This window comes from Mustela nivalis (genome assembly GCF_964662115.1).
Source record: "Mustela nivalis genome assembly, chromosome: 17".
In the NCBI taxonomy this organism is placed as follows: Eukaryota; Metazoa; Chordata; class Mammalia; order Carnivora; family Mustelidae; genus Mustela; species Mustela nivalis.
The window spans coordinates 53,434,912-53,462,132 of NC_139036.1; positions in this window are offsets into that span (position 1 = coordinate 53,434,912).

Here is a 27,221-nt window from a genome sequence, read left to right on the forward strand (position 1 = left end):
GCATATTTGTATTAAAACAGGGTGTTCAGAAAAACGGGGTGCAACACGATTGTAGGCCCAAATGCAGCGACTGAGATATCTTGTCTCTAAGGGTGTAATTTGGTAAACATTCAGTTGCCTGTTGTCGACTGCGATTTATTCGCACGAATACAGAATCATCAGATCCCTGCTCTTTCTCCACTCCATCTGCGGAGTGAGTTATTTTAGAAAACTCTAAGGGAAAAAGAAAATGAAAAAGAAAAATCCTCTCCCCACCCAAGTTGTGAAGGTTATTGGTTTATTTTACCTGGTACTAATATCAACTTTACGGCACATTTTTGCCTGCTTAAAAAAAAAAAAATGTGGTCCGTATGAATCTATCCAGTATATTATTTATAGTATTGTGGCCAGATCTCTTTAGGATAAAAATGTAAAACTTTCCTGTAAAAATTCCTTATTTGAAATAAAGTTGCTCATTTCTCCCCAATTTAGATCAGCTCTTATTTTGCTCTATAACTACTAAACCTTGAAAGTGTCCCTGACATTAATCAATAGACCAGTCTTCACAACATGCATTTTAAAGTTATGCTTTAAATCCACTTCTGCAATTGCAAAAGGACTCCCCCCTCCCCCGCTGTCTGGCTAATTAACTGATACGACACTAATCCTTTGCACATCTGGTACTAAATGTTTGCTCACATGGGTCCCCCAGCGAGGAAGTGTGGCCAAACAGCGACTTCGAGCGTGCTTGATTTCACTTTAAAATCTTCACTCTCTGGGATTAAAATCTTGAGATAAAACATCTGGATTTCCACGGTGTCCCCAGGGAATGAAAGTTATAGTTCTATAGAATACATATTGCACATAATATGGTCTTGTTATTTCTACATTAGCACTACTCCGGCCGGTACCCGCCGCTAGCTTGTCAGTCTCCTGACACGTCATTAATAAACAGGTAATTTCATAACTGATTTCCACCTAGTGTCATGTTGAAAACCACCTGGGTTTTCCTTTTCACTAACATTAAAGGGACAGGCTAGAGGGAGGCCATTATTATTAAACTGGGACTAATCTAACTGAATAACGGATCAAACCAGTGAAAACAAATGCATATGTAGAAGGAGAAAAAAAAAAAAATTTTCCAGGCCAACGGACAGATCTGGATCCACTCATCAAAATGGGACTGTTCCTTCCCCTTCCTTTCAATAAATGGACAAGTAAGGAATTATTCCAAAACTGTGCCCACTGCCCCCAGGAAAGGTCCAAAAAAATACCAAGGAAGCAACCGTTAGGGAAAAATCTGTACTTTTGAAATTGTGACCTTGAAATTAGGTCTATGCCATGCTTATGTGTTCATTGAATTTTAAATCAATGCTGCATGTTTGTGCCATTCAAGATTAAAAACACACTCCCCAAGGTGAGCCATTGCACTGTTGGCTTATAGATCAAGCTAAATGTATAATGATGGAGAAGAACACTGTTAAAGGTAATTGGAAATGATAACGGTGTTATGATCCACATCTTAGCTTAGGCTAGGCTTTTTTTTTTTTTTTAATCCTGATGTTATCATCTTATTAGCATCATTCCTAACGTAAAGTATTGAGAATTGCTATGGCCTTCCTTCATATCATCAGAAAGGGGTCTATCTAGTAGTGGTTTTTTATGGTGCCTCTCAGTCTTGTGATGTATTTCTGGAGGAATTATTTGCTTTCTTCATGAATCAAGGCTAATAACTTAATATCATGGTCTACGACTTCTATTCGTGTGAAATTCAATCAAAACATGGAACCCAATGAGTGTGGAATATTATTACAGCATTTACTACATTCTGTCCGTTCTTATTTAGCAGACAGAAGAAAAAAAGTTGTGTGCCACCAACTTTCTTTGGCTTCCCATTCCATTTGCAACTTCATAATGACCTGCTTTTCTTCTTCTGGTCCAGTTTGTAAAAGGACGGATAACACAAAATGTACTCTTGGTGGCTTAGGAAAAATCCTGAGTGGAAACAGGGAAATAAAAAATTTTGATACCAAAATTTCTTAAGTTTTATATTGTCATGACAAAAGTTATAAGAAATAATTCAGTTTATATATAAACACTGAATCTCACTAGTCATTCAATATAATATAATACATGTAGTGAGAAATTCGAACATATCAATTGTACCATCTCTAGTCTATTATGGGGAAAAACCAGAAACACAATAAAGGTAATTGTCTCATGTCAGTCATTGCCTAAAGCCTGTCACAGAGGTGATGGTGGAGCCCAGATAAGAACTTGAATCCTTCCAACAAAGTAATATTACATCAAAACATAAAACTACCTGAACCCTGCTTCCTCTCCCAACTCACGCTTATCGGCTATTTAAATACTTTCTACCGCATTGGGTCTTCGAAGATCTTCCGGAGGGCTTTTGTTCACATTCGAAATAATACCAGCCATTCAATGATAAACTAGGGAAAGGAACCAACACTCCAGGCACATGAGATTTAGCAAAATATATATCAAATTTATCTGAGCCCTCCCCTAGATGAATAGATCTCAACTGCCGCTGATTTTGCACCCTAGGCCGGGAGAGAGTTGGCAAATGGCTGGACATGTTGTTAGTTGTCACAACAGAGTGGGCGGGTGCAGCTCTCAGGTGGGTAAAGGTCAGAGAAGCTGCTAAGCATCCTGCGATGCATGGGATAGCCCCCCGACAACAAAAAATTACTTGGCCCCAAATGTCAACAGTCCCAGGACAGAGAAACCCTGTCGTATGCAGACTGTTGGCTAGGGGCATTGATAGAGCTACCAGTTTTTGAGACATTAGCAACCAGCAAGGTTTCTATAGGGCGTGTATATTTCATCTTAGCCCCACATTGTTCCGTTCCCAAAGCAAAACGTTACGCTCCTCAAAATCTCCAGGGAAGCTAGCAGCCTAAAGCTTTGGGTGAAATGTAAATTTCTTAAAATATTTATCCATCCATAAGTGGCTACATTTTTGACATTATTATAGGGTTTCTCAGTGTTCCATTTTATTAAAAAATATTTATTTGGTTTCTAAGATTACTGCTTTTCTGACCACAGAAAATTCAATTACTGAAAACTGCAGCTATCAAATTGGTTGAAAATAAATAGCCTTTTATCCAAAGCTGGCAAAGACTGGCTCGCTTTTAATATGTAGCCATTTAAAAAAAAAATAAAATAAAAATAAGAAAACATTTCCATCGCAAGCTGACGGACTGCACAGTCACAAGGCAAGCGGTCTTTTACATCATCAGGTTTTATTTAAAATAAGATGAGAAAGCGGGGGGGGGGGGGGGGGAGTTTAAGAAAAGGAGGCACCGGGAGAGTGATTTCCCATTATTTTTTCTCTTTTGTTTTACAAGACAGAAGAAATGTGAGCCTTTTTGCCAGTGGAAATCACTTTCTCCTGCTTTCTCTCTGTCTCGGTTTGAAATGTTTAGTAATATACAGGAAATGTGGTAAGTGAGATCTACAAACGTGGGCTTCCAATAGCAAGGCTAATTATGTGCGAAGCAATGAGGATGGCAGCGGCCCTGCCAGGGAACCACAAAGGCAGGCCGAGCTGGGGTGCTACATCGATTTCCCTCATTTGCTTCTGGTTTGCATTTTCATCGACGCTTGTTTGCTTTCTTCTTTCTTTTTTTTTTTTTTCGTTTCTAAAAAGAACACTTGTCCATACTTCCTCAGTGAAAACCAATCAACCCACACGTGGAGGTAAAATGAAAGAACCACAGTGTGGATAAAAGCACAGAGATGATCCACCCTTTGGGTTGTATATAAATATGGGCCCACCTACAAACAACCGTTCTGTCACCACTGAGCACGCCTCTGGGCTCCCTCTCACTTGTCTGAGATTGATCTGCAGGCAATCAGAACTAATTTTTGCATGAGGCTAAGTAAAACATCCATGGGAATTTGATGCTATTGAGAAAATCATAATGCCTATGTCAGTGAGCCAGGGGGATCACTCAACCCCTTCCAGACGATTTGCTGAGAATTACTGAGGTTGTGTATTAGAAGAAGCTCTTGACAGATGGAAACCAAGAGACCTGGTTTTGTCGGCTGTGCTATTAAGCGGCAAGTCCTTGTATATCACTGAGACACAGCTCCTTTACCTGTGAAACCAAGTGGTTGGCAGGGACTGTCTAAGGCCATGCCTACCTCCGTAATTCTCTGTCGGTTTGGATCGGTTTTGATTCTGTTCACCCAGTGCAGTAGGAGCTCTGAGCTAAAGACAGGCCACCCCGAGCAAGAGGCATTGCTGTTTTAAACTTGAGATTCTGCACTTGTGCAAAAGCTATTTTCAAGTGATGGTGAAAATGTTAGCATTTTCGTGGCCATTTTATCTTCACAGGAAGTACTCCCTTAAAACAGCAGTGTAAATGAAGAGCAGTGATGCTATTACAGTCTTGGAAACGGAGACTTTCTTTATACATAAGAGTCACATACAACTTGTGTTTAAATGGGGTCAGTTTGGGTACTGGTGGCAGAAAGGACTTCGCCTCTCTCTCTCTCTCTGTCTCTCTCTCTCTCTCTCTCTCTCTCTCACACACACACACACACACACACACACCACCCAGAAACAACTCTTCTACTAGGAAGGGGGTGGGAGGCGGCTGGCAAAGAAGGTTTAACCACAGTAAGCATATGGTGTCCGTGACAAAGCACACGGTACCTAGAAAAGACAGAACCACCGCTGTGCTGTGGTCAGACCGGGGCTGAGCAGGGAAAGGCTGACTTCATGAGGAGTTCCCTAAAAAAGTAAAAAGAAAACATAGCCGCTCCCTCTCTGTTTTCTCGTCTCCCTTGGTTAGGAGAGAACCACAGGCTCCCAGTTTTTACTGTCTGGTTTTGTGGTCTTATTGAGGGCTAACGTGACGACAGACAATAATGGTGCTGGGGCCTCCCATTTTGAAAATTCTCTACTGTTTTTCTTAATCCTACTTACTACATTATAGTTGTGGGTGCTGAATCAAAGGTACTACTTCTCACAGCGGATCTCACCTGTTTGAACTGTTCCCAGTTTTTTGGAGACCAGGGCCGGAAAAGCCGTATTTGGAACTTCTTTTGACAAGTCAGAAAGATGGGCAGGGAGCATAGGGCATTCTGGGAATTCAGTCGGGGTGAAGAGAACAATGCTTTTGTGATTTCTTTTTTTTTTTTTAATTTTAAAACTATGAGTTCGAAACCTATCTCCACCAAGACAGTGATTCCACTGTCATTGGGCTGTCTATTCCGGCCCAGTGGCTCGAGATGAGGGGTTGATATCTTCCTGTCAAAGGGCAAAGGGCATCAAAGGATGGAATTTAAAACATCTTTAAAGAGCACAGGGTCAGCAGATCTTTGTTAACAGCTTCTGTTAGCAGACCGGCCAACGGGTACCCCCACGCTTCTGGTGGGGCACTGCGCCTGACGACAGACGGGTCTGTGAAGATGGGACCTAACAGCAGAATGTCCCATCGAGGCAGAACTTCCCAAAGAATGGAATGAGGTGGGGGTGGGTAGGTGGGGGGGGTGGGGATGAGGCTCCACATTCAAAGTCTTCTAAGCTCTGAATAAGTGAGTAGCTGTGACTCCTAGCTGACGATCATGATTATAATACTGACCCCACAGAGTTTTAGAGATAATGTCCGATTCAAACACTTCATATGATGTGACATATACCTAGCGAAACCTCGAAGGCAATACGCACATTAGGGAAGTTGGGGAGGAAGGGTGAATGTTTGTCCAAAGGAGATCAGTTCATGGAAGAAAGGGCTTTAAACCCAGATTTGTATTCACGAGAGAGCAAAATTAGTGACAGGCTGAGGGCGTGACTAACGGGTGAATGGATACAGCATGCTATTAAATCAGAGCACAGAGGATTTTTAGTGCAGTAAAATACTCTATGATACTACACATTTGCCCAAACCTATGGAATTTACAACATGAAGAGTGAATCCTAGGTAAGCTGTGATTCTGGGTGACTATGATAGGTTGATGTAGGTTCCTCAAGTATAACAGATACACCATTTGGGGGCACGGTGAGAGGTTGAGGATGGGGTGAACCATTCATGTGTAGGGGCAGAGAGTATCTGAGAAACCTTTAGACCCTCCTCTCAATTTTTCTATGAACCAAAAAAAGGCTCTAATAAAATACAGTAAAAAAGAAGATCAGAGGGGGGCCTGGGTGGCTCAGTGGGTTAAGCCGCTGCCTTCGGCTCAGGTCATGATCTCAGGGTCCTGGGTTCGAGTCCCACATCGGGCTCTCTGCTCAGCAGGAAGCCTGCTTCCTCCTCTCTCTCTGCCTGCCTCTCTGCCTACTTGTGATCTCTGTCAAATAAATAAATAAAATCTTAAAAAAAAAAAAAGAAGATCAGAGTAGGCTATCTGACTGTACCATTTAGACAAAACCCAAATATTAAGGTAGAGGTATATAAGACCCTTCCACATCCTTGATGCGCACTGGCAAATCGAAGCAGAAACTTCAGGCTGTAGAGGGGAGTGTGTGTAGGTAGCAGACTGAAAAAGACCACATAAATTAAAGTCACCAGAAAAAAAGGAATTAAATTCTCACTGTGCCTTGCCTAAGTGACATCACTTTTGCATTAAAAATGGAAAAGAAATATCTTTCCATTTTAAGAATGAACATATTAGTTTCGTGCAGTTAATTACACTTTAAAAAATCCTGCTCAGTTTGACAAATTCATTGGTCATATACGGTGTGCCAAGCATAAAGTCTGTAGAGCACTAGAATTCAAAGATCAATAAGACTTGTCCTTAAACAAGTCTCCACTTATAGGAATGCCAGCTGTACCACTCTAATTGTTGTTCTGTCCCTTTCACAGAGAAAGAAATTACTGGATACGGAAATCAAGCAATCACACAAAAGACATATTTAACTTTTGTTTCCTTTTTGGAAATCAAATATTTAGGGGTTACAGAAGGAAATAGAAAACCATATTTTCATCTGTTTTATTGCCATTAAAAATGTTTTTGCATCTTTGTTGAAAAAGGTTTAAACGCAGTACACCTGAGACTAGGAAAAAAACCATATGGGCACAGTCAGCTGTCGAATACGAGCAGCCAGAAGCAGGGCGTTTCAAAGACAGACAAATATATTGTTTGAACATACATGGCAGGGAAAAAGGTTGAAAACTCCCACTCTAATCTACTGTCGATATGATTTCCAAGTTCATCTGGTGGCTGGTTAACGAAATCCAACCGCTGCACATTTGAGACATAATTATGTGGAAGTAGGAAGAACGTTTGTAATTTATACCGGTGCCTACCCTGTGTTAGCTTCCAAGAGACCTGACCCTTTCCCCAGCCTCTCTTTGACCAAGCCAGCTCCACTCATTCCCCAGTCAGACTGGAAGCTACGGGTTCCACTGGAAACATGGTTTATGGGTAATGTATCTGTAATGGACTCTCCACTCAAAACCAATAGAGCAGTAGCATAGCCATCAGCAATCAGTCCATAACATCTGCAGCTACCTTCTTTTTTTTCTTAAAGGGGGCAGGAAGCTAATGGATTTGAAATTGCAGAAGCGGACCACAGACCTTTTTAATAAATGAAAATAAAATTGAGTCTCAGGTTTATGTTGATCTATAGAACTGTGAGTCCCAGAGTCCTCCCACTGTTTCCCTCAGGGTTGATTCCTAGCCTAAACCACCCAACATTTATAGCTGATAAGTGTCTACCGAAGGGTAATAAAATACGGTGTGTGTAGTTGTAGAGAATGTAACTTATCACTTTCATCAAAAGCTCCCTGAAAATGTGTTTATCTAAAAGTCTTGTATGTTTGTGTATATTTCAAATATCTCTGCCGTTAGATTGAGCTCCTTGGGCATTTAAAAGCTATTCCTTGAAAAGGCTTCTTTGGAAACTGTTTAGCTGTGGGTTAATGGTTACATTTCCTTGGATTGGAGATATCCTCCAGGTTACAGAATTCGTACAAATATATACAAATGAGACATTGACTATTGCCCCAATTTTATTTTCTCACTAAATCAAGGTAAAGATTTAAAGCCCAATTCATAAAGGGAGAAAAAAAAATCTTTATGTGGGTGTTAGGTGATTTTTAACTCTGGCACAACTGATGCTGGGAAATTTCCAAGCATGCAGCTGCCTAGTGGGGGAAAAAAAATGTCTGAGATGTTGAGAAAATGTTTAGGACGCTCTGGTAATAGCTGTGGAATATGGCTGCCTGTCACTTTTAAAAGCTAGCTGTGCTGTGGATGGTTTATAGCTGGGATATGGATAGCCTTATCTGAAAATGATTCTGGATCACTCAAGAAACAGATAAAAGCCAGATTTTTTCAATCATACACTGGTCAAGCTATAAATGTCCCCTTGACACATTGAGGTTTTCCTGAAGGAAGGTGATCACTAAGTACCAATGATGAACAGTTGTTAGGGGAGTTGGCCTGCCTAGAGGTATGGATGAATCCATGTATACTGAGACCATTTATAGGGTAACGTACGCAAAATGTTGAGTCTACTCACGGTTCAGGAAACAAGCATCTTACTTGTCTTCAGATGCCCAATATCCCAATCATCGGGCCACTGGCAGAGAATTTGCCATTTCACAGTGACAGTTCTATGAATGGGTTTCGATGTAGCTTGACTGAGGAAAAGCCCTAGAGCTCACTGTTTTCTCCCAAACAGGAGATCATGGGGGATCACGGTGCAGCTGTCTTCATTCCGATCCAACTTGTTAGTCACAGTTTAGTTTGGATTTGCTTTCTGCTGAGAGCTTGGATGATCCATTCTTCCAGCTAACATGGTGGCTTCTACTTCTGGATGGGATCAACCTGGGACACTAAGAACGAAGGTCTGTGGTGGAGCACAAGGCTTCTAATCTGGAAGACATTTCTTCTCACCCAGTTGGAAGAAAGATCATGGTGAGTGACCTGTGGCCACTCTTGTGTGCTGCCATTATATTCCCTAAGAGACTGTGCCTGACAGAATGAAGCAACTACCATAGTTTTATCATTATATTTCTCTCCCATAGTCCATAAAAGACAATGGTTTTTGTACTGGATACTCAGTAAGTACCTGTTCATCACTGACTGAACATTTACCTGCCCTCAAATTCTGTAAGCCAAGGAAAAATGGCTATTTGAGTATTTGAATTTCTAGATTTGAATTTGAATTTCTAGATCAATATTCCTCATTGACCTAAGTAACTAATTATTCATTTATTTACTTTTTCCACATAGACACACTCTAAAATTAAGATGTTGGTATCTAGGGATGCCTGGGTGGCTCAGTCGGTTAAGCATCTGCCTTCAGTTCAGGTCATGATCCCAGGGGCCTGGGATGGAGCCCTGTATGGGGGGGGGGGGCCTGCTCAGCGGGGAGGCTGCTTCTACCTCTGCCTGCCACTCCCCCTGCTTGTGCGTGCTCCCTCTCCCTCTTTAACAAATAAATAAAATCTTTAAAAAATATTTTAGTATCTAATTATTTTAGGGTCTTTTAACAACAGAAAATCTACTAAATATAACTTATACAAGTTATGCACTATAACTTATTTATGAAAAATAAAAAATAATCTCTAATAATATTCATTCATTCAAAGATCTTGCCAAGTTCATAGCTCTAACGTGGTGGAACCAGAGTCTGAAGTTCTGGCCTTTGGGCTTTGGCACATGTGCTCTTAACAACTATGTTACATTTTAAACAAAATCCCAAAGTGGGGCACTCTAATATGGGAGCTGCATACAGCAGGGTACAAAGTTATAGTTCTAGATAGATCAGAGGTCAAACCAAACCAGTAGTGAATTTAAGAAGTTAACCTAGATCCTATGCAGTGCTTTTCTTCTTTGAGAAGAAAAAACTATATGCCTAAATAGAGTTTTCAGCTTCTGTACTTGGTTATAATAAATGTAGAGAAGTCATGTCTACATGCTTTATAATTCTACCCAGGGCCCCTGAGATGATTGTGCAAAATGAGGTACTCCCGGTAAACTGAATACAACTGGGGGCAGTGATTACTGCATTTCTTTTGGAAAATCTGGAGATTGGAGACTATAAAAATGGTAATAATGGCAAATTTCTTTAATAGTAATGCAGCAGAATGAAATAAAATCTTAAGACTTCTATCTGCACCTCATGAAAACCAGTTCTAAAGAGATCCACACACCTTAAAATCCTTTTCATCTGTGGTTCATATAAGTTTGTGTGTGTTTGTGTGTGTGTGTCCCAACCTTGAAATCCTTTTCATCTGTGGTTCTTATGTGCGTACGTATCCCAACTTTCCATGGGACATTTTTATTTCGATTTACATATGAATTTCAGTTTCTACTAGACATGAAATCAAAGTGTCAAATGGAACCTCGGAAGTAGCTAAAGAATTGAAATTATTTCATGTAAATAGTCAAGTTATCAATTCTCTCATTTCCAAGTGGGGGTTCTAAAGCTTTGAAAACAGAATCAAATGAGACATGACTCTCTACCTCTGATCTATTTATGAATTAACAGAAACAAATCAGCTGCCACCCAAAATATATTTTTCCGGAAATTCAAAATAACTTCCATCCAAATCCACATGTCGGTTTCTTGCCCTCTCTTTGGAACAATTCTAATTCTCTGAAATTTAACACATAGCACTTATAAAATGACCACTGGACTCATCAAAATGCTTAGAGACTGACTCTTTTCCAAAGGCCAATTAGCAAACAGTAATGGAAAGAATTTTCACAAGGAATGATAAAAACAATTTTTAATATTTTAGAAAATCCTAAGGAAGTTATATGCATTCCTTAATTGATTTTTAAGGCCTTTCCCTTTCTCCTTCCCCTGTTCGAACTCCTGTCTCTGCTACTTCATGCTATCCTTCACACCTTTGGCTTCCTCCAGAACTTGGGTACCCTAAAACAAAACAAAACAAAACCCTATCTGTGCCAAGGACATTTCAAAGAACAGGACCCCATTCTGATTCTACAGACACTAACACAACTTATTTTTACAGAGTCAAAGCAAACCAAATGGCACTCATTTCAATAGCTGACAAATTATCGAAAATAGCCCATATTATAAATTGCCTCCTGTAATATATTGAGCTTTTTCCGAAAGAGGAATTAAGAGATAGATTCCATTGCAACCAGTTAGAATGTACCCAAACACTTTTAATTTTTAGAATCAGGCTGTTCAACAAATTAAGAATCTGGAAACCTCCATAGATTTTGGGCACACACACGTATCAACAAGGATGGAGCAGACAGGAAATGTCAGTCTTTCGTGTATTGGATAAAGCGCCTTGCCCTGGGGGAAGGGAGATGGAAAACAAAACAAAACAAAACAAAACCACCATATTTCTCTAATTTCGGGATTCCCTCCACCCTGACGTGTATGCAAGGTTTCAAGTCTGACTTTTCCTGATAGAGGGAGGAACAGTTGAAGGTAGTTCAAAAGAACTGTCGGAGAGTCTTTGGCGCAGGTAAAACCAAGTGCTTTGCTATGAACCACAAAAGCAGCCACCACTGGTGATTTTTCTGCCACATAAGCTGTCACGGGCTGCCGCAGTGAGCGGTGCTCATTTTCTTAATGCTTGACTCCATGTGCACACACACGTTTCAGAGAGGATTGTTTTTCATGAGTATTTCAGCTACGTTTTTAAAAACGAGAACCCCCTTGAAATCAAGGGCTAATGGAATTCCCAACTCTGGTTACATTGTTGATTTATGGAGTTTTGGCTGCCCAGATGTACGGCTTGCCCCAAGAAAATGATAATATCTGTGCTAATCACTTCCTGAAGAAGTTGACATTCTGGCCAATCTCTAGCGCTACTTTTAAGTCTCTCCTTTGGCTCCGGAGAGTTTTATTTCATAATCTTTTCTCTCTCCTGCAGAGGCTTGTCAGCTTGTATACATTTTTATTCCAACAGGTGTTCTGAAGATGTCTTGAGTGAAGACTGTGAAGTGTGTGTGTGTGTGTGTGTGTGTGTGTGTGTGTGTAATAGATTAATTTTATCTGTGAAATAAATTAATGTTATCGTTCTATGATAATTCTTTCTTTGTGACAGTTAATTTTTACTCAGCACCAAACTGTTTAGACCTAAGGTAAAATTATCAGTCATCTAACTGAATGCCTCCCTTTTTGTTCTAAGGCTGGGAATTTCCTTTCCAAAATAGAGTACTTTTATGTATGTGTTTTTCAGAAGTTAAGGAAAAATACTCAGGGTGAAGCAAAGCTGTAGTGAGGTGGTCAGTGGTCACAGAATGTTGCCCGAATGGCTTCTCTTTGCCTTTCTCTGGGTACCCTCAGGACACTGGTTTCTCAGATCTCAGCTTAGAAACCACTAGACCTGAGGATTATCCCCATGATGCAGGTCCCCAACCACAAGAGTACCTGGACAGCAAACTGTCCTGACTCCTGACAAAGAGCTAGGTGCTCGAGTCTTTTTGTGTACTCAGAAGTTTAGAATATAAATTGTATTAAAACATCTATTAATAACCTATTGAGTGCAAATTAAATATGAGGCACCGTGTTGGACCTCAACCTCTATTAGCTTTTTTTTTTTTAATTTTATTTATTTGTTTGATAATGAGAAAGAGAGAGAGAGCACACACACAAGTAGGGGGAGCAGCAGGCAGAGGGAGAAGCAGGCCTCCCGCTGAGCAGGGAGCCCAATGCAGGGCTTGATCCCAAGACCCTGGAATCATGACCTGAGCCGAAGGCAGACACTTAACGACTGAGCCACCCAGGCTCCCCCCTCTATTAGTTTTTAAAGGTTGGTTTATTTTTTGTTGTTTTTTTTTTTTTTTTGAGAAATTAATTGTGGGATTTTCTTCTTCATAAAATCTACACTTAATGCTATCTCTGCCAGTCACTGTGACTTAGGCAAATTACTTTTTTTTTTTAAGATTTATTTATTCATTTGAGAGAGAGAGAGAACACGAGAGCTGAGAAGGTCAGAGGGAGAAGCAGACTCCCCGTGGAGCTGGGAGCCCGATGTGGAACTCGATTTCAGGACTCCAAGATCACAACCCAAGCCGAAGGCAGTCGCTTAACCAACTGAGCCACCCAGGCACCCCTACAAATTACTTATAATTTTTCAGTGTGTTTCCTCATCCATACCAGGTGTAAAGGCAATCCAGTTCTCTCCATTATTTGTAGGGTGGAATTTTATAGCAGATGGAGAAGAGCAAACAGTGCCTGGCACATTGCAGACACAGTAAAGAATGTTACTGAATGAATGAAATATACAGGAAACTGACTGCCATCCAAAAGTTTGCCTCTACTGAGTAAGAGAAACACAGAGGAATATAAACCAGTTTAGACTGGGTCTTTCTGATAGGACTCAGTTGGTTTCTACTATGAGAGCTGGTGGGGCTTACAGCCCCATGTTCAGGTGGTATGTTACTTTGTAATTAATCGGACTAAAATCTTCCAGACATCCAAACCTTTGAGTGTTAGCAATCAGACGTAGGTATTGCCATCCAATCTGTTCTCCAAAGCTCTGTGATGTGGCTGCTTTTCCTTTAGGCACTCTCTAACATGTGAACTATTGTGCACGAAGGTTCTCTCAAGATAGATGAGACAATGTTTTAGTACCTAGATTCACCCAATCTTTGGCCTGATTGGAAAATTCTCAATTAAGTGATGGTCACAGGATTTACTACTTTTTTTTTTTTTAAGATTTTATGTATTTGTCAGAGAGAGAGAGAAACAGAGCACAGCAGGGGGAGTACCAGGCAGAAACAGGGAGAGGGAGAAGCAGGCTCCCCACTGAGCAAGGAGCCTGATGCGGGGAGTCGATCCTAGGACCTTGGGATCATGACGTGAGCCAAGGGCAGGTGTTTAACCCACTGAGCCACCCATGCATTCCAGGATCCACTATATTAACCAGATTTTCATTCCCTTTTCAGGAAAGGCAGCACCAATCCACACCCTTAGAAATTAGGATTCATTTCACCTATTTAAGGTTATTTCTAATATAAACTCCTCCAATGTTGATATGTTATACAGCTGATACTTTTAAAAAGCTATCTGAGAAAAGAACAGTCATAATTAGTATGTCTGACACACTAACAGCTCCTAGGGTCTGTATTGCAAATTAATGATTCGCTTGTTAGCTAGCCATCCTTAAAGTACTGGTTAAAACAATGCAGTGTTGATACTATAGTTCTGTGTAGGAAATCAAACAGTAAAAAAGATATAAAAACCTTAATATGATGCTCAATATGACAGGTGTGTAAGTTTTTGTGAAAACTTAAAAATTTTGTGAAAGCTTTCTTCATGAAGTCTGCATTCAATACTACCTGTGTCTATGCTATGTTATGCTATTATGCCTTAGAGATGCACAGACCCTTCCATGGAGAATTGCTCTAATCATTGTCCCCGAGCACAAGGGAGTCCTAAGCACAAGTGTAAATTAAAGACCAACATCATCCTGAACAGATCTACGGCTGAGTAGACTAAGGGTGTGTAAGCAGGCCTATTGATCTGTTGATTAGACTAGTGATTCTCTTATGAACACACCATTGCTATTCTGGGCAAGACCACACTTCATTATTGTGTGATTATATCACACAGTATGGGAGAGATGATAACCCTGTCCCTGCCCACCATCCACAGGCCATGTCCCCTTCTCTAATTATCTCAACAACCAAAGTCATTTATATTTTAAAACATTTCTGGGGTTGGGGGTGGAAGGAAGTACCACCACCAGTTGAGAACTACTAGGCTAGCTGATGAAGGGTCTTGTTACAGTAAGATTAACTGGAGGATTCAGTTTCTAGGTCCCTCCCCAGTTGTAACAACCAAAAATGTCTCCAAACATTGCCGAATTTCCGGTGGGGGGCGGTGGTCAGAGGCAGGAAATCATCCCAATTTCAGAATCAGTACATCAGAGAATTCATTCTAGATGTAAACTGGAGTAAAATTTTTTAAGTATTTTATAAGTGGAAATTCAGTTAGCTTAAGTATAATGTGCTTTTATTATTAAGCTAAAGCCATTTATTGCTTAATGATTGTGATAGTACTACAATGTCCAAAGGCAATTAACGCATTCTACTAGTTGAAAAAAAAAATCTATAAACATAAAAATTATAAATTGTTATTTAATACAAATATTAAGAAAAATCATTAACTAGAAAATGTAATAAAACATTTTCTTGTGATGTTATCAAATGTTCACAAAATTTAAATAATAATGCAAGGCCAAGTACTAGGAATTCTATCTTATATTAGCATTCCTAACATCAAACAAAACTACCCTTTAGTACATATTAAACATTCAACATTAACACACAGTGAATTAACTAAGTTTAGTTCACCAAACTTTTTGTAAAGCTACCATTTTGGAATTTCTTGAAATCTTTTGAGAAAAACTAAAAAAAGTCAACTTTTCCCCTTAAAAAATTAATGCAAGGAGAAACTACAGTCTAAAGAAAACATAAAAACGGGGGAAAAGCAAAAAATAACAAAAAGCCATGTTCAATATCAATAATAAATCATTTTCATCCAGATAGAGTTAAGAATACAAAGAACATAGAAAATGAAGAAAATGTTAGAGTGAAAAAGAGGTACCCACATTTTGTTTTAACTACTTATTCAAACTTTGAAATCACAAGGTTTACAAGAGCAATTTAAGGAGACTATTCTGTTTAGTTTTGAATACCAAGTGGTTAAATTGGTAAACAAACAAAAAAAATGTTGAAATAATTATGTATAGGCTGTCAACTATTTTTAGTAGTTGAAGAGAAAGAGTTTCTTGATATTTATATAAGCCATAAATCCTAAGAACAAAGTTCCTTCAAGAAAACATGATACTAAAGACTTGTATTATACCCTGGGTTATCAAATAAAAGTCACCAACATTTTAAAAATGCATCAGGGGCACCTGGGTGGCTCAGTGGGTTAAAGCCTCCAGCTCAAGTCATGATCCCCAGGGTCCTGGAATCGAGCCCCGCATCCTGCTCTCTGCTCACTGGGGAGCCTGTTCCCCCAACCCCTCCCGCCCCCGCCCCACCTGCCTTTCTGCCTACTTGTGATCTCTCTCTGTCAAACAAATAAATAAAATCTAAAAATAGATAAATAAATAAATAAAAACGCATCATTTGAAAATAAGAATGTATCTAACTATAAATTGTTTAAAAACATTTTTTTAAAGATTTTATTTATTTATTTGACAAAGAGAACAGAGAGAGAGGGAACACAAGCTGGGGTAGCGGGAGAGGGAGAAGCAGGCTTCCCACCAAGCAGGGAGCCTGATGCGGGGGCTCAAATCCCAGGACCCTGGGATCATGACCTGAGCCAAAGGCAACCACTTAACAGCTGAGCCACCCAGGCACCCTTTAAAACTGTTTTAAGGGGTGCCTGGGTGGCTCAGCTGTTAAGTTAAAACATTTCTGGGGTTGGGGGGGTGGACCTGGGTGGCTCAGGCACCCCTTAAAATTTTTTTAAAAATTTTAAGGGGTGCCTGGGTGGCTGTCAGTTAAGAGACCCACTCTTGGTTTCTGCCCAGGTCATGATCTCAGCATCCTGAGACAGAACCCAGAGTTGGGCTCTGTGCTCAGCCTAGTATAGTTTGTTCCCCCCTCCCTTTGCCCCTCCCATGCCAGCTTGTGCAGGGGCATACACGCGCACTGTTGCTCTCTCTTGCTCTCTCTCAAATAAATAAAATCTTAAAAAAAACTTCTTTTAAAGATCTAAGAATTGACAATCCCAAGAAATAGTAGTTGTTCCTACAATATAATGTAACACACACCCATTTGACAATTATAATTTTAAATAATAAAATAGGAAATGAATGGGAATTTTTATTAAAATGTCACATGTATCTTCATATCCCAGAAGTCATTTCTGTGGCAGTGATCTTTAAGTTTGGCTTCTATCTTGGTTTTGACCAAATGCTGGTTATGGTGCTAGACCATGTGGCACTTGGTCTAACGCATCTCTACATATGCACTGAAGTGTTAGGAAGGCTGAAAATCCAGTTTGGAAGCTATAATTCATACGGCTTCAAATGCTTGAAAGATAAGACTGTTTTTATTTAAATTAACAAATGAAAACAAGTGAAGACACTTGCTCAATTTCATAATCAGCTAGAAGGTTTGCAAGTTAAGAAAACATTTAGTGTGCTGTAGAGACAAAATTAATTACAGATATTCATTATTGTCATTTTTTTTCTCTTGTTTGCAACTCCTTCCATTTTCACATGCAAATAACTGTTGCTACCTTTGCTATTATTACCGATGATAAGAGCTTGCATTTATTTAATAGTTACTATATGCCAATAACCCTGAAAGGCACGATCTCATTTAATATTTAATAATTTAATAAAGTTGCCTATAAACAGTACAACAAGGACCTGACTTGAGTCTACATTCCTCTTTCTAGTGATGAAATGATTCATAGGAAAGACTTAGCAGCCTAAATCAGACTATTTTGTAATCATAGGCAATTAAACTGATGTCACAAGCATTTTTTTTTCTTTTTTGGTATGTGTGCATTTTATTACCTTTATACTGGCTTCCAAATTGAGCTTAAAAAACAATAATAGACACTTCTCCAAAGAAGACATACAAATAGCTAACAAACACATGAAAAAAATGCTCAATATCACTAGCCATTAGGAAAACACAAGTCAAAACCACAACGAGGGGTGCTTGGGTGGCTCAGTCATTGAGCATCTGCCTTTGGCTCAGGTCATGATACTAGGCCAGGGATCAAGCCCCGCATTGGGCTCTCTGCTTCTCCCACTTCCAGGCCCCCCTGCTTGTGTTCCCTCTCTCGCTGTGTCTCTCTCTGTCAAATAAATAAATAAAATCTTAAACACACACACAATGAGATAGCACCTTGTACCAGTTAAAATGGCAAAAATTATCAAAACAGGAAACAACAAACGTTGGCGAGGATGTGGAGAAAGGGGAACCCTCTTACACTGTTGATGGGAATGCAAGATGGTACAGCCACTCTGGAAAACAGTGTGGAGGTTCCTCAAGATGTTAAAAAGAGAGCTACCCTATGACCCAGAAATTGCACTACTGGGTATTTACCCCAAAGATACAGATGTAGTGAAAAGAAGGGACGCACACACCCCAAGGTTCATAGTAGCAATGCCCAGAGTAGCCAAACTGTGGAAGAAGCCGAGACGCCCTTCAACAGATGAACAGATAAAGAAGAAGTGGTATATACAGACAATGGAATATTACTCAGCCATCAGAAAAAAATGAATACCCACCATTTACATTGACACAGATGGAACTGGAGGGGATTATGCTAACTGAAATAAGTCGAGCATAGAAAAACAATTATCATATGGTTTCATTCATATGTGGAACATAAGGAATAGCACGGAGAATCATAGGGGAAGGGAGGGAAAACTGAAGGGGGAGAAATGAGAGGGGGAGATGAACCATGAGAGACTGTGGACCACAGGAAACAAACTCAGGGTTTCAGAGCAAGGGGGTGGGGGATGGGGTAGCCAGGTGATGGGTATTAAGGAGGGCACATGTGGTGATGAGCTCTGGGTGTTATATGCAACTAATGAATCACTGAACACCACACCAAAAACTAATGATGTACTCTACAGTGGCTAACTAAACATAATAAATAAAATAAAAATAAAAATAAAAACAATAATCTGTTGGATGTTTCCTGTAGCTTCTCTTTCATTACAACATAACTAATCCCTCATAGGTGAAAAAAGACCTAAATAGAGAATGTCCTTTCCTCTGGAGATATTTTAAATTTTTTATTTATTTATTTGAGAGAGAGAGAGAACATGAGAAGGCAGAGGAAAAGGGAGAAGCAGACTCGTCACTGAGCAGGGAGCCCCACGCAGGGCTTGACCCCAGGACCCCAGGACCCTGGGACCCCCAGGAGCACAACCTGAGCTGGAGGCAGACGTTCAGCCGACTGAGCCACCCAGACATCCCTCCTTTGGTGATTTAATCATTTGTACTCAATCTGAAAGCAACTACTATTGCCACTCTTCCAAGAATTAAATGTTGATGTTATTTTATTGTTGCTGCATACGTCAGAGACGTATTTGCCTCTGTCATAGAGTGTTAATATCCTTTCTACAAATATGTTGTATATCCCAGAGAGACAGAATGCTTATTGTGCCCAACCAAGACACAGCGTGTGCATGAAGTTAGTTAGCTCATGACTTGTTACTGAAGTGAACTCATCAATTGGAAGATGTCTACCCACAAAGTGTAAGGTCTCCCAATGTCATCTCTGACCGAGAACCCAATGTGTTGGGGTCGATGGGGCACACACTATGAAGACTGAAGCGAGCAGGACTTCCTGACTTTCATGAGCACAGGTTTCCTATCACGTGCAGCTACTGTCAGGAAAATAACCATGGAATCTCTTAAGGGCATCTATGCACCCAACTCGGCCCTGCTTCCCCATCTTTGCCATTCTCGCTGCTTTACTACTCTCGCCAAAAACACTCTTTTCATTCCTGGAGTCCTGGAAAGTCAGGCCAGGGTTGGCCACGCGACCTCCAGTCAGTCTGTATTCTGCCTCAGAGGTCACAGGCAGTGTGAGCCACATCTCACCCAAGAACCAGTGTTAATAGGACCTTGGTAGGGATCTAGTGTCCCAGATCTGAAAAAGGGCAGCTCGATGGGACAGTTCCCAAAGATTTCTTTTTTTTTTACTTCTCACCCAATCAAGTACCAACCGTACTGATAGCTAAATCCAGATCAGACGACTGCCCTGCAAAGTACACTCATACAACTCTGCTATAATGCACTCTATACAGAGAAGCAATAATGTCTCCAATAAATCTACTGGGAGCACTTCCCAGCCTCCATCAGCAATGGCAGGTTCTCACTTAAGAATAGAAATAGTTATTTTAAAAAATATATATTCCTTTCTAGAATAGCTGTAAAATGTGCATGAACTTGATGCCAGCCTTTGACAGGGAAATTTAGATTTAGGTCACTCGATTTATGCCTCGGAGGGGCACAAATTCCCCAGAAGATTAAACTTTCATTAAGTTCTTTCTTTTATTTCCTGCCTTTGCACCCATCATATCATAAGTTCCATAACTGATGTCTTACTGTGGTCATAAAAATGGCTGGGCTTGAACTTTGGGGACCTGTCAAACACCTCTCCTTCTCCCCCTCCCCTCCCCCAATAAAAAACCTTTTAGAGAATGGCACTTAAATTGACAGTCTCAGTGGTCACCCTCCCCAGCCTATGTCAATGAGAATGTGCTTGGAAAAGACGGAGAAGGTAATGTGCACTTTAGACAATCACATTGTGAGGCCGATATTCCACACTCCCCTGCCCTCTACCCCCCTATTGTTATGACTAGACAAGGGATCATACTGAATAGATTAACCAGTCATTGACTTGGGACACCTACTGCTTGGAATGCCATTGCACTTGGAGTGAAAGGAGATAAAAATGTCTCCCTTCTACCCCTGATCCCCTACTCTGTGGCAATATTTCTGCCACAGAAATACTTGGCTGTCAGCTCCAGCAAAGCAACCCTGCATAGCCACAGTGGTCTGTTGTCAGGATGAAAAATGGTCCCGTGCAAAAGGTCTCGGGGCTTCGATGCTAACAGTCAAGGAGTCCTAAGTCAGGCATTTGACAGAGAACTTTGGTCTTGCTGTTAAATACCACTTAATACTGTCCTGCCTGATAATCCCTGCTGTTTAACAACGGTGCGATCGTGGCCCAGCCATGGCAGAATGCCTTTTCAACAGGGGGAAAATGGCCAGATGTCATACATTTGCTTGGGAGAAAAGAAAATACATCTCCTTGCATCCAATGAAAATTGTAATGCTTAAAAAAAAAAAAAATCGCAGATGCATTATAGCCTTGATTCATCATGAGAGTTCACAGCCAAGAGAGGAATGAAATTCTATCTGAGGTTAGCTATAGGTGAAGAGCAAAGAAGCTTGATATAGCCATGAGAACTCCAGGTCATGCCTCTGTTACTGCAACTAGTTGGCTGTCAGTGAGAAAGTTCAAACCAGTTATTTGGATCTGGACATTAAGTAATAAACTGACTTCTTCATGCATCATGTACACTTGAACTTAGAACTGTGTATCAGCTCACGTATTCACTGAATTTTTTTTTTTTTTTTTTTTTTTTTTGCTTTGTGCAAAGTCATCATCAGTATAGTAAAAAGCATAAAGGACTTACCTACCTGTACTAATTGTCTCTTTATTGTTTTCCAAGTAAAATTTAATTATTTCAGGATAATTCTTTTACCTAGAGCCACAGGTGATAATTGTTTGGGTTGTTTTTGTTTTCTTTTTTTAAGATTTTTTTATATTTGTTTATTTTGGAGAGAGAGAGAGTGAGAGAACCCCAAGCAGACTCCCTGCTGAGTGTTGAGCCTGACATAAGGCTTGATCTCAGAGATCACGACCCTGAGATCCTGACCTGAGCCGAAACCAAGACTCAGATGCATAACAGACCAAGCCACTCAGGTGCCCCCACAGGTGACAGTTTTTATGATTGTTTGCAAAACTTTAGAGGCCAGAAAACAGTATAATATGCTTAATTTTAACTCAACTGCTCCCATTTTCTGGTGGTTCTTTAGATAATACGCTTAAAATATCTCTGTGCATATGCATCATTCTGTAATGCCTCAGAAGGAAGTATTTAAATGAAGAAGCAAGATGTATAAAATACATACATACATACATTAAACTTAACTCGGTTTCAGGGAAACAAAAGTTTATCACCATAATGGGCCAAAAGAGGAAGTAGAAGCACTAGTAAATGGAATTTCTAAGTTTCTAAGGATGTTGAGATGGACCAGGGGTCTTTCCAAAGCTGCCGAGAGCAAGATTCTTTCTCTGAGTAGAGGCTCTAATCTATTACCCATCTATACGCTACTTCTTAGGAGGTCGAAACATAAAATGGATAGATGGAGGTGACAGAAGGAAGCCTCTGGAGGCACAAAGACATTGAATACTTTTATTGACCTAAACAGTCTATCTTTTCAGAATCACCTCTATTCCCTGGCCTGAAGAGTGACACCCACATTTCTTCTACATAATTTTTTAACATTATTTGAGAGTAATGAAGGTATGTCAGGAGAATCTGACACCCTGGAAAGGATAACAGATATGAAACTGGCCACCATAGCTTGATTTGGGGGATTTGGGATGGCTATAGTTACACATTTAAACCTAAACCCACTTCAAGGGACCTCTTTGACACAGTCAGTGTGACACGGCTAGCTTTCAAGTCACCCTTACTCTCTTCACTAAACCTCAAACCTCAAACAACCAAAGAAACAGACAAAAGACAAAAAATAAACACACAGAAAGTAACCTATTAGACCTCATACTTGTGGTTTATTTTGAAATCTCAGTGAATTCCTGAAATAGTTCAGTTATAACTTCTCCTTTGGCTTTGTCACCTCCTATCAGATATAATAGCTATTTCTAAAATATGCCATATCTTTCCTACTATTCTGTAAGTTCCTTGAAGTTAGCAGTGGTATCTAACATTTATATCCATAAGGACAGCTAGCTCAGTAGCTTGCTTTCAGCAAATACTGTTCAATACCCATGCATCTTCTAAAATATGTTAATAAATATTCTTTTTTAAAAATTTTTATTTATTTATTTGAGAGAGAGAAAGACCATGCACCAGTGGGGGTGAGGGGGGAAGAAGGGGAGGAGGGAGAGAGAGAAGCAGGCTCCCAGAGCAGGAAGGCAGATGCCTGGCTCAATTCCAGGACCCTAGGATCATGACCTGAGCCAAAGGTAGATCCTTAACTGACTGAGCCACTCAGGCACCCCAATAAAGATTCTTAAAAAAGAAAAGGTTTTTTTTTTCTTTTAAGGAGAAAGATAACTTATTTTAAGTCATTAATAACATTTATAATCCCATATTAAATGAAGTTAAACTAGAAATAACTCATTTCCACTTATATTTCACAAAACCATTTTCTTTCAAAACCTTCAACAATAGGATTTTTCTTTTAAAAAATCTTTTGAGACATTTATCACATTATTTCTCAAAGCACCTGACTTTTACCTTTTTATAAGAGTGTTGACTCCATCCTTACGCGTTCATGTTACTGGGAGTTTTAGCACACGCCATGTGGCCCCATTTGAATCATATAAAGGTGATGTTCACTTTGAATGTTTGTGATCATCATACTAACTTTTAAAAGTGATCTGTAAAGGTCTAATTTACAAAGACATCATTTATAATTTCCCCCCTTATTCTCTCAAATCATCCTATATGCATTAAAAACTATTCTGATTGATTTGCTTACAAGTTAATATATCTTTCTGAACTACTAGCTGCATGCTAACATTAAATAACTAATAGAGTATCTTACAATAGGAGAGTCTTTGTAAAGATTGAAAGTTAAGACTTTTTTTTTTCTTGTCTGATGTCTTTGTCAATAAAACACTCACATACGGGCATTACTTATGTGATCCCTTTTTAGGTTCTGCATTTTCCGTAGGATATTAGAGTTTAAAATGTTCTAAGAGATCTTGCTGAAAAGAAAAAAAAAAGACACAAACTTGACCATTTCTTCAAACATATCTTACAGGATTTCTCATGAGAAATAAAAATGATGTGTGTCAAGCATTTGATATAGAAGAGACATACGACAAAGGAAAGGGGTCAAGTTTACCATTAATAAACACTAATAACACTTAATGAACAATGATAGCAAAAGTCAATGAATCCTATGTGTCACCTAACGGGTTTACAGCTGGAATCTTCCAGGTGAGGAAGATACTTCTCTTTTCTCTCTCTCTTTCTCTCTTTCTTTTTAAGATTTTATTTATTTTAGAGAGAGAGAGAGAGGGAGTGAGCACAAAGGGACAGTGAGAAGGAGAAGCTGACTCCCCGCTGAGCAGAGACACCAGATGATGATGATGATGATGTGGGATTTGAACCCAGAACCTGAAGATCACGACCCATACCCAAGTCAGATGTTTAACCCACTGCACCCCCCAGGTGCCCCAGGAAGACACCTTTCAATCCCACTTGTTCAGATGAGGAAACCTGGAGACTCACGGATGTTACGTCATTTACGCAACCAGAAGGTAGGGCAACTAAGTAGCATCCCGAGGCTTACCTGCCTCAAAGTCTGCTCTACAGTTCCAAAAGGATACATTAAAAAAATACACATTTTATGCTGATGCCCTTTTCAAAACAATCACAAGATAACTGCTGAGTATGAAAATTTAAATCAACAGTCACTACAGAAGGAGGGTTCCATTATTTCTACCTCAGCCCCTTAAGACCTATAGTAAAAATGACAATGCAGCTTATTTACACTAATTATATTCAAACAGGGCTTGTTTCCTCTCCCGCATGGCTTCTCCTGAGCCTTGGGCCTAGCTCAGGCCTGGGTGTCCTCTGCCTGCGTACCTGACTCATCCAGATTGAGTCAGCACTCTTGCCCCAGGACCTGCCTGTACCCACCTGAGACTCCTTCGCTCCTGTCTTCTTGCTTGTGTTTACGGTATACACAACTGCTATCTGGAAGGATCAGCAGACGGAAACCCTATGACTTGCTAATTAGATTTCCCAAAGATAGTGTCAAATTAAAACCGGGTGCTCTAAATTCACATAAACATCAAGGGATGCCACAGCCAAAGTCTGGGCTCTCCTTGAGAACTGGCAGCTCCTTTTTCTATTTTTTTTTTTTTTTTTTTTTCCTTTAACCATTCTCTTATCTGAGCTGAAGAGACCTGCCTCCAGCAAAGGATTGCCCTGAGCACTTACATACTTGAGTAAACAACAATGGTGCTGAGCTCAGGGTGTTTTCTTGGCCTCCAAGCTCCATCTGACTGCAAACTGAATCCAGAGCTGAGCAAATGGAAGGAAATAAAACATTTGCAGCCCAGCCCAGGCAGCACCTCCTGAGTCAGTTCTCTGGGTGGCTTACAGCCACCTGGTGCACAAGGGCTGTCAGGGATCAGCTTGGATCAGCCGTGGGACCTTGGGCAAGTGACTGAAATCTTCTGGTCTCCTGTCTATTCTTCAGCCTCCTCATTTGCAGAATGAGGTTCTGTGATCTCCCAGGCTTTCTGTGAGTTTCGAAAAGAAACCCCTACATAGGCCTGCCCTTCAGTTAAGCCTTGAACTAATGTAAATGCCTTTGCTGCTGTTTCCATTGTAGATGTGGAAATGGCAGAACATTCCCAAGTCCTGTTCACACCAAGAATAAAACTCGAGGCACAAAAAAAAAAAAAAAAAAAAAAATACTAAAGCTTGAAGTGAGCATGGAAAGCAGCCTTGACTCTGAATGCCTGATCTCAGAAATCTAAGAGGGCTTAGACGAGGCCAGGAGGTGAGCTGGAAACCACACATGGATGGTTTAATTTCTATCCCAGGTTATTCTTAAATTTTTTGCAGTAGTTTGAACAATGCAGGGGGGTAGGGGCGCCGACTCTTTGCATAGTCGAAAATCCCCATATAAATTTTGACTCCCCCAAAACTTAACTGTTAACAGCCTACTATCAACCAGGAGCCTTACTGATAACATAAACAGCCCAATAACACATATTTTGTATGTTATATGTATTATATTTGTGTTCTTATAATAAAGTCAGCTAGAGGAAAGAAGACTTTTTTTTATAAAGATTTTATTTATTTGACAGAGAGAGATCACAAGTAGACAGAGAGGCAGGCAGAGAGAGAGAGAAGAAAGCAGGCTCCCCGCTGAGCAGAGAGCCCGATGCGGGACTCGATCCCAGGACCCTGAGATCACCACCCAAGCCAAAGGCAGCAGCCCAACCCACTGAGCCACCCAGGCGCCCTGAAAGAAGATGTTATTAAGAAAATCATAAGGAAAAGGGAGTTGGGGGAAATTGGAAAGGGAGGTGAACCATGAGAGACTATGGACTCTGAAAAACAATCTGAGGGTTTTGAAGGGGCAGGGGTTGGGAGGTTGGGGGAACCAGGTGGTGGGTATTAGAGAAGGCACGGATTACATGGAGCACTGGGTGTGGTGCAAAAACAATGAATACTGTTATGCTGAAAATAAATAAATAAATAAATAAATAAATACATAGAAATAGGCCCTTAAAAAAGAATAGGCCCTTAAAAAAAAAGAAACAAAGAAAGAGAGAAAGAAAGAAAGAAAGAAAGAAAGAAAGAAAGAAAGAAAGAAAGAAAGAAAGAAAATCATAAGGAAGAGAAAACACACTCATGGTGCCATGCTTTATTTATAAAAAAGAAAAATCTGCGTATAAGCAGACCCACTCAGTTCAAACCCATGTGGTTCCAGGGTCCACTAGGAATGAGATAATGTTTCCAGAGCATTTAAATTCTTGTTCCCAGGAGCTGGTGAGAAAATTAAACTATTAACTGTTTAATTCTCACACTTCCCCTTCCTATACTCTTGTCTTCATTCCATGGTAGATACGACAGTAAAAATAAGGTACAAAGAAATGGAATCAATGGAAAATGTGTAGCATAAGTCAAGTGCATGGAGCTAAATTATTTATATGCCTAAAAATACTACAACACAAAACGTTAAGTATGTTCAGAGAACATCTATTAAATTTAGAGGTTCTTATCATGGGGGACGAATACCATATTTTCCAAAAAGGGGGTCCTTGTTTCTGTAAGAGGCAGAACTCTAGTGAGGCCAGATGACAGTTCTTTTGTTCTGTATTATAAGTCTCTTTTCACGCTGTGAGATTCCAATAATCAAATAACTTTTCAGTTATTTGCTCAGATAATTTCACACTTCCACAAAAGTCACTTAAGATTCCAAAAAGACTGTCTTTCAGAGGCACACTGAAGATATTTTGGTTGAGGATGTCTCAACTCCAATTTGAGGCATTTTGGATTCCTTAAGAGGAAGAGAAATGTCACATCATCAAAGTGTCTGTGGCTTAATCTATTTCCGGCAGACTAAAAGCACCAAATACTTAGACCCTGAGTCCCAAGAAAGTTCCATTCTCGTTAGGGTCTGCAGCCGCAGACCGCCCAGTGAACTGCTTTCCGACGCCACGGTTCCACCAGGCACCTGCTCGATTGAGAAATGCTGGACACGTCAGCTCTGATTCACTGCCCCTGCTCAGCAAGATACCATCATCATTCACCTTTTCCAGAGATAGAACCTGAGTCTCCAGTGAAAACCTACATGAGGAAGTGCATCCCACATCTTACAAATGGTGAAAGATGTCTAGGTAAGAAAACTCAGACACATCCACGTAATTTTCAAAATGATAAAATTTGGGGTCTTCCGTTTGTCTCGTGTTAACTGTGACAGACAAAGCTTTAGCGGAGTGCTCCCTTTTCTATCACGTCATTGTGTTAGATACCCCTCAC